At 38.8% G+C, this 9,529-nt stretch overlaps 1 pseudogene; it reads right to left on the bottom strand.

The window, feature by feature from the left end:
• Positions 1–8,789: 8,789 nt before the first annotated feature.
• Positions 8,790–8,907, bottom strand: LOC112470939 (annotated as a pseudogene).
• Positions 8,908–9,529: the final 622 nt, after the last annotated feature.

Genomic DNA, 9,529 nt, shown 5'->3' with positions numbered 1-9,529 from the left:
GGCTTTTAAGCACCACCTAAGCCCATCCCAGCTCAGCTCTTGGAAAGAGATGGGTAGAGACATTTCTGCACGCTGAAAGAACATAATTTTATACAAGAGTCATCCAAGAAATGAATGTAGGGACGATTCTCATGCACGGATGACTCCTTGCACATTTGAACAGGGTCTCCACTGCATGGATCTGCTGGATATTTCAGGCAGAAAAAAGTGTACATCATTTGACAAAAGAGTTACTGGAGTTATTTTTTTCTCTTTATAACATCATGTAAACACAGATTTAGTCGAAGATTTTTATTGAGTTGCTTCGAGTCACATAATACTATCTGCTCTGCAGAGGCTATAAAAAAGGAGCTGCAAGTTGAGCACACATTCGCTACACAGTCAGTGATCACGCTGTAATTACAAGCGTGTGTTGGGGGTGACTTGGGGGAGTGACTGGCGGGCACTTTCTGTCTCCTTCCATATTTAAGGATCAATCAAAAGTAACAAGAGAGGGAATGCTGGCCAATGAATGCACCAACAGCCAACATTTTTTCCTTTGAAGCCACATCTCTTTTGACCTCAGGAGTCACTAATTTGCCATCAAACTCCAGAGGTGACACAGAAAGGTCAGCAGAGATGGCTTCAGGGGAAATGTTTTCTTACTTGGGTAAATTTATCAAGACCGGGAAACTAAAACAACCCTAGAACTTGACATGGTCTTGTGTGTTCCCCTTTCACTTGGTTCTCCTTTGAAAGTAAATCTATAGCAGACATGAAATAGGTTAGTGGGTTGGGGGAGGAAAAAGATGGTTTAACCTGTTTTATCCATTGGAACAGGTTTTATGGATGTTTTAGCTAATACTAAGGCTAATTTGGAACCATTTTCAAGTGTAACTGTAAGGAGACAGAATGTTCTACCAGGGTTTTGAAGCTAGTTTAGAGGTCTAGGCTGGCCTACAGGTGAATTAAACACAGCAAAATTTGGCCAGGAGGAAAAACACAGAACAGTGAGATTGAAAGTGGTCACATGATGGATTATCAAAAGAATAGCAAGTGAGGCAAGAATACTGAGACATGTGCCAGCAAGAACAGTGTCCTCAAGAAAATGTGTGAAGAGTTGCATAGGAAATCTTTGTAAGTGAATCCAGAACTGAAGTGCCTGAAGGAGTTCTGCAGAATATTTGGGGCTTTGACTAAGCATTTCCAAATCTCAGATAAATTTTTGTACATGAAAAACCTGAGACATGAAAAATAAGTATGGGATGACCCAGACTAAGGACTACACACTCACTCTGTTCCCAGACCACATATGAAACAAAGCCCTATGAATTCCATTCACTAAATCTAGAATCAGGTGTCTCATACATGCACAAGCCTGTGTTACTTTGGGGAACAATGGAAAATTAAGTCTCTGACTCTCAGATGCTTAAAATCATACCTCTGCCCAGATTTCCTAAGTGACCATTCCAGAACACAGATCCTGATGGAAAACTGTTGAAGAAGATAACCTTCTAGTCTCATAGCATGATTATTTTTGAAGCCCTAAAGTTTTTAACATCAATGTGAGAAAGTTAGTTTTTAAAGACAAGAGTTCTCCCCTACCCTCCCCATCCTTCTTAAGGATGTAACATCGTATTTCTACTAAGCAGAAGAGGGCTGCAAACCCAGCTCTGAATGAGCACAGACCACTTATCCATTTAAATGAACCGAGGCTGTGATTCTTGAGGAGAATTAACTTCAAGAATTAACTTGAAGAGAAGCTATTGCACATTGCAGATGTCATGTAATATCTTCCAGTAAAGCAGCATTCTCAAAAATGTGCTCCACAGATATTTTGCAGATTGCATTCTATCTTTGAATAAATTTGGGAAACACGAGGTTAAATTGAGTTAAATGTTTTCTTAAGTATATGTTTTAAATTGTTAATGTATATTGTAAATCTCTTAGCAGAGAATGTAGCATTTCAAAATTTTATTTGACCATGAAAACCTTTCCTAATAAAATGACTTCCAAGGACAAGTACTCCATGGAACACATTTTGGGAAACACTGTGTAAGGGGCCCATATCTCAGAATATACTCTCCTGCAGACTTCAGGCAGCCACATGGAGAGTGATCACAGATGAGCCTGGCCCCCAGCAACCCCGTGGTACTATGAGAAGTTTTCCTTACTATGAAAATGTTTATGATTAGTATTTATTATGTTTTCTCCAAATACTTATTCTGTGGTCACAAGACTTACTTTCTACCCAGACCTCTTATTTGGGTATGATGAAGAAGCAGAGTTTGGTCTCCCGTGTTCCATCCCCAGCTCCATGTGGCCGTGTTACTTAATGTCACATTTAGCTGAGGAGCCCATTGGGAACAATTCATCCTTTTCCTCTAAGAGGGATGATGGGGTTTGATCCTTCAAAGGTCCACTTTTCACAGACAAAAACATGGTCCTACATCCCATGAGTGCTGAACTCCTTATTCTGAAGAAGAGCTTGTCTGCAAGAGAGACTGGGGTAGAAACTACTGGTGACTCATCAGCTCCTGTCACCACCCCTGCAAAACAACTCCAACAGTATACTCCAGACAGTGGATCAGCATCTTCTATGAATGAGACAGCACATGAAGCTTAGTCAGCCTCTGTCCCAAGTGCTCTTGCTGAAGAGAGAATGGCAATGGGAGGGAGGGAGGCACACTTCTGGCAGGGAGCTGTGGCTTCTTCCCATCTGGCAGCTTGGGTATCTCTATCTTCAGTGAGAACTTTACCAATATAAGAAATGCAGAATCAGGTCCCAAAGAGTTAGATGGGTTGACTCCTGGTTTCTATCATGTTCTTGGAGACGTGAAGCCTGGAAACCACAACCCATCTGTTTTTAAGTTTTCTTGTTTAAAATAATACGTTTTCCAAACATTGAGAAGAAAAGACAGCAGTATGAATAGTCTATAAGCCAGATATCTGAGAGTGGCCTGAGCTTGAGTACAGATGTCCGCCTAGAGGCCATAAAGGGTGGGCGATCCACAGGTAAGATAGACTATTCCCACAGGGGCTGGGGCAGCTGCACAAACACCCTGAGCCTCTCCATAGAGCTCAGAGAGTCTGGTGAAAGTAAACGGATGAAGTCATGCTGGCAAGCCTTGTGTCACCCTCAAGTAATTAGGACCCTTGCCCAGCCACCTCCTAGACGCAGCCTGCACACCCACAGGTGTGTTGTCCTTCTCCAGCTGGCATAACAAGGCCATGCCAGCTCTGAGGCCGAAACAGCCCAAGGCCATCCAAAACTAATATGGCCAGGCCATAGAAGCCAAGCCACAAAGAGCAGGGAAGGAAAATAAATTGCAAAATGGCATTGTGTATGTTGTTGCCCTGGAGAAGAAGGAACTGGAGAGGAGCAAAAATAGAAAGTTGTCAGAGTTCTTCAGAGAGTTTATTTCCACAAAGCCAGGTGGTCTTAGGGCACAACACTAGTGATAATTGCCACAGTGCTGGGATAAATGGAAGAAAGAACCAGCAGCAAAGCTCAGACCCTCCTGTGAACTTATTGGAGGCCAGGGATACCATCCTCCAGCACTTTTGTACAGTTTTTCCATTTACATTATCTTGTTTACAACAGAGGTGAAATATATTAATCCCACTTTAGAGGTAAAGAAACTCAGGACTGAGGACATGTGGGGCTTCTCATTTGCTCTATCAGGCACTAGGGGAGCCAGGACCCAATCCCCTGCTTCTTTCACCACAGCATTTGTGTTTTGTTTGTCCCTTAATGGTTCAGGCCACAAAAGCCATTAGCTGAGCAAGCTGACCTTTCCTGCTTGTAGGGTGCAATTGAGGGAGAGTGGAGATATGACTCCCTAAACCTGCTAGAAGGTAACATCTTTCTTCTCATTCTGTTCTTATCCCATCTCTTCATTAGTTTAGGCCTAAGAAGGACAAGCAATATCTGATGATGCCGGAGGCTATACGAGAAGGTGGGAGGTGTGCTGGAAGGTGAGTAGGGGCAGATGGGATTAAATCATCCTGACTTGCTTCTGCTCCCACCCTTCCCTTTACTCTGTACCAGTGACTCTACAAGTCATGCTCCTCTAAATTCCCAAGAAAGGGTTTATGGGTGTACAACAAGGCCAACCAGTACCTAAGTATATGCACAGTTGAACTTCTATATTCAGATCATTCTTGATGGCAAATGGCTCGGTACTAATCATTACATGCATGGAATATTTTTAGTGACTTTTTTTCGCAAGGAAAAACTGCTTGTCTTTGTTTTCCATCTTATGTTCACTTAGCTGAGATATTGTAGAGCTTGCCAACCTTGCAAATATACACACAGGCATGGCATTTGGTGAGTGTTCTTGGTACATTTAAGAGCTGTTAATGCACAGCACAGTGATAACTTTTTGTTCCTTGGGAACACAGCTCCATTTTCTTTTCTTTGTGGCTGACATATCTCATCTCATGAATTGAGTCTGCTGGTCACTTCTCTAATGGTCCCCTTTAGCTACCTCTTCTTTTATTTCTACCACTCCTCTTTATTGCCCTCATTCTTTTGAACATTTTCTTTCTTCCTTGCTGTTCCCATTCCTCTCCACTTCTGTCACTGTAGCTTCATTTAGATACAAATAATGCTACATTATTACTATTCACAACTAATCCCAGCTGTTTTCAGACTGCTCAAAAAACTGCCCAATCACAGTATACTAATAGAAAATGTTGAGGTCCTCAGCTTTCAATAGCAAACAACCCAAATCAACAAAAGTATATTGAGCACTGCTAGTCATTGAATGTCCATAATGGAAAAAGATAAATAACAAAGGAATTTCAACCACAAAGTGCTTGGGCATCTAAATGATGGAGCAGAATCTACAGTCTCCCATGTTCTTTTCCCTTCCAAAGAAGGCTTCCTCTCTGCATGTGGTGCACACGATAGGTGCTCAATACATGCTTGAATGAAATTAATATTCTGTCCCCACTAATTCTGATTTTAGATCTTGAAAGTTTCCTAAAAGATGGGATTATAAAAAGACATGATTGATTGAACATAGAAAACGAGACAAAGGTTTTAAATGATAAAGTAGTGACAAACTTGGGACAAAAAATAATATACTGACCAGTCATCTTTAGTTTTCCTACTTCTGACAATATCTCAGGCTCAGTCTGTCTGTCTGAGGCTGAATGAGAAGAGACCCAGCCAACTAAGAGCAAGGTCACCTCAAGGAGCTAAACCCTTGGCCCAGTCCCTTGGACCACAGGTATCTGCCTTTCTCCCAATACCTGAACATGATTGACTCATGTGTGGGGGATTAGGGAGAAGAAAAGTCCATTCAGTTCCTTCAGCAGAACACTCCATCCCTGTTATATACACAGGTGCCAGATAAAGGAGGCACAGTAGCCTACAATTTCTATCCATGAACCTGGTTCTGAATTTAGGTCTCAGATCTTAATCTGCCTCTGACTTCCTGACCTTGCTGTTTCTTCACCCATTGCCATCCTTAACACCCCATGTCTTTGACACTTGTAGCCATTCCTTGCACACCACACCCACAGTGACCTTGCCTCATTCACATAAGCAACTCTCATTTTTCATACCCTCTTGGATTAATATTCATCACAATTCAACACTGTTTCCTAAAGCCCACCTACTGTGGTGCTCTCTGCAAATATTAACCTTTCTTCTCCCCTTGGTGATCCAGAAAAAACCAACTCAGGACACTTAAGTGGGCATGGGCCAGGCATTATGTTGGCAGACAGCCCCCATACTTCAGTCAGGAAGCGTGAAGGCACAGGGGTAATCTGCCCAGGCTCTTAAACTGGGCTTGATAAGTGAACTGAGAGAAAACAGCTTCCCTTATGCCCACCTGCTCATTCTTTCTTTTGATCCCATACTATCTGGGATCTCACTCAGACAACCATAGTTTTAAGTTCAGGAATATAGAGTAACGATACCCAAAAGTGAAAAAGGAGAAAAAATGAAGAGGATGCCTGGAGATAAGCCATAGAAATGCAAAGTAGTCAAGCCTTGGTGTAACCGAGGACAGCAAGCTGAGAGAGTGGAAAGAAAAAACAATATGGGAGCAATTAAGGGAATGAAGAGATAGCAATTGGGGACGTGATATCCTCCAGTTCTACTGCCTTCCTCTAGGTATCTATTTCAGGAACAGGCACTCATAGAAAAGAAGATATTTTAAAAAGAAATTTAAAAGGGAAACCAGGGGCAAGGTGACTAGAGAGAAGAGCTGTTCAGAGATCTTTGTTTCAGACCATCCGGCCCAGGAGAAAGAGGAGAAAGGAGCCCCTCTAAGTCTCAATAAGGAGCCTGGCATTGGGTGCAGCTTCAGTTGGAAATTTGAAAGCCCAGATAAAGACTCAGATGGGAAAAACCCAGTATAGTCATGTTATTGTTTCTCCCTTAACAGTGGTCAAAGGCCTTGTTGGATCGTAGAAAGAATTTTATTCCTATGATAAATATATGCATTCGTTAAGATAAAAGCCTAAAGTACAGAAACAAGGACCAGCCTTAGCAATCTGAAACTTAGATTTTCATTCTAGGTCTAGTCTGGGTGCCATTTGGTAGGTCGCCCTCCACGTGCTTCCTGAGGCACCTCTTAGGGTCCAACTGTGATGCTAGGTGCAGAAGATTCAGTGATAAATAAAATACTCTATTCCTGTCTCTGAGGGCCTCACCTGTTCTTTGGGCCTCCATTTTATCTGCAAGATAAGATAACTAGGGAAAATACATTCAAAATCTTTCCAAATTCCTTTTTTTTTTTTTTTTCTTCTAGCTAAGGAAGAATAGCCAGCGGAAAAAATATGTAACTAGTTTTGTTGAAGTCTCTATTTTCACTTATTAAAAAAAAAAAAATCAAAGCCACAGTCCATGATTTCAATCACTTGATACATAGTTATTCTTATAAAATGATGTTTTTATCTTTTTGCTTTAAATACACACTAGTTATTTGGAACTTATCACAAATAAGCTTTTGATTTCTAGACATCCCATAAATCTGAAAGAGGCTCTTATTTAATTGTATTGTCCCAATTGACATTATCAGGATGTTTCCTTGTCCCACAAATTTTTGTGTCTGATAAATATTTCTTGTTAATGCTATTTACACTGGTCTTCCTAATCAAGTCAGAAAGTGCCCACTGTTTTTCAAGCTAAAATGTGAACCTCTATTTCAGACAGTGCCTGACTACTAGGAGTTTATATCAAAGTCAGGCATACTGATTTAGAGACCAAAAAAGAACACACAAAGATATGAATAGTAGAAGTAAAGCAAGAGATATATGACTTAGAATATGCTTTGAAGGGCAGGCAGACAATTCACGTTTTAGTAACCCAAAGTGAAACAAAGTTATGCATGTTGAGGAATGGAACTGCCAAAGCAAGCACTCACAGGGCTTTGCAAACCTATGTCACAGGTTTGCAATAGATGAGAAATAGTGATTTCTCATCTTAGTCTTCATGGCTGAAGAAGAACATGTAAAACATAAAAGCCTGAGAGTAAAACAAAATCTCTGAGATATAGAAAGAGTGGTGGTTAGAGCAGAAATTAAGACCACTATCTGCCTTCGAACAGACATTGGTTTGAATCCAGCTCTGCTGAATATTTGACATGTTAATGTAGGCAAGTTATAAACTTTCTAAGCCTTTGTTTCTAATAATACTTCATAGAATTATTGTGACTATTAAATGAGATCATATATATAAAATGCTTAGCTCACTGTCTCATAGATAGTAGAAACTCAATACATGGTAGTGATTATCTACAAAACCGCTCCTTAAAAAAGCATTTTATAATATATATGTATTTATATACATATATATATGAAATGTGTTTATTTGTATTTAAAGTCTTAAAAACCTTTGACAAAGAGGTACCAACACTGAACAACAAAGTCTAAAATCTGTTCAAACAATAAGACTTTTTCTAATTCATAACAATGGCTTTTCTAAACAGTGAATATGACTTTAAATGTTTAAAACTGTGACTTTTTCTTTAAACACTTCTTTAGTTGCATCCCAGAATTTTTATACATTGTCTTTTCCCTTTCATTCAGTTCAAAAGATTTCCTAATTCCCCTTGTGATTTCTTCTTTGATCAGGGTTATTTAGAAATGTGTTGTTTAATTTCCAGATATTTGAGGATTTCTCAAATTTCCGTTGTTGCTTTCTAATTTAATTTTATTGTGGTTAGAGAAAATGTTTTGAATACCTTCAATCCTTTTACAATTAGGGAAACTTGTTTTAAGGCCTATCATATGGCTTTTCCTGGAGAGTGTTCCACATGTACTTGAAAGAATGTGTTTTGCTGCTGTTGGGTAAAATATTCTATAAATGTCAGATCATGTTGGTTAACAGAGTTTTTCAGATCTTCTATATCTTTATTAATTTTCTATTTGTTCTATCAATATCAAGTCTTGAAATGTTGAACTCTAATTATTAGTCTATATCTCCTTTGATTCTCTCAGTTTTTGCTTTTTGTTTTTATGGTTCTTTTGTTAGGTGCATATATATTTAAAACATTATATCTTCTTGGTGTATTAACACTTTTATCATTATAAAATGTCCCTGTTTATTTCTACTAATACATATTTTCTTAAAGTCTATTGTGTTTGATATTAGTATAGCCACTCCATCTCTTTTGTTTACTGTTTGTATGATATGTCTTTTCCATATTTTTACTTTCAATGTAGTTGTATATTTGAATTTGAAGTGTATCTTTATTTTTTTTTAATTTTTATTTTTTAGGTCAGGCGACCCTTGTTTGACCTCACAGATTGCAAAGACCTTGTCAGCTTACAATCCCTTATTTTTATTTTTACACCTACAGCACCTGGTCTTCCTAGGTGGTCTCCCATCCAAGTCTAACCAGGCCTGACCCTGCTTAGCTTCCGAGATCAGATGGGATCAGGCTTGTTCAGGGTGGCATGGTTGTAGTTGAAGTGTATCTTTAGTAGTAAGCATATAGTCTTTCTTTTGTATCCAATCTGATAATCTCAGTATTTTCATTGAAGTATTTAGTCTATTTACTGGACTATTTAATGTGATTATTGATATAATTGGATTTGTGTGTCATTTTGCTATTTGTTTTCAATATGGTTCATGTTCTTCCTTTACTGCTATCTTTTGAGTAAAACAAATATGCTTTGGGATATCATTTTATTTATTTATGTATTTATTTTTATTTTTTTAGTAAATAAACCTCTCATACCCTATTGGTGTATCTCTACATCAAATTATGGGTGTGTGGGGGGGTCTGTCCTATTTTTATAGAACATTTATGATAATTTCAATTTAGAAAGACTATTCCATAATCAAGAAGGAACTAACACAATCTAAGGCCTAGGGTCTTTTTGTTCTTTTGTTCTTCCTTCTGTCTTTTAGAGTAAACCAATATTTTTTGGTACATCATTTGAATTTCTCTGTTGATTTCTTAAAGTTATTTTCTTAGTGTTTTCTTTAGAGATTAAAATGTACTGACTTAATTTCAGTCAGATATACTACCTTTGTTCCCATATAGCTCCATTTCCTCTCCTCTCCTTTGTGCTATTGTCATATGTA

This window comes from Pteropus alecto, unplaced genomic scaffold (genome assembly GCF_000325575.1).
Source record: "Pteropus alecto unplaced genomic scaffold, ASM32557v1 scaffold210, whole genome shotgun sequence".
Taxonomy (NCBI): domain Eukaryota; kingdom Metazoa; phylum Chordata; class Mammalia; order Chiroptera; family Pteropodidae; genus Pteropus; species Pteropus alecto.
This window is presented reverse-complemented; position numbering and strand designations above follow the sequence as displayed.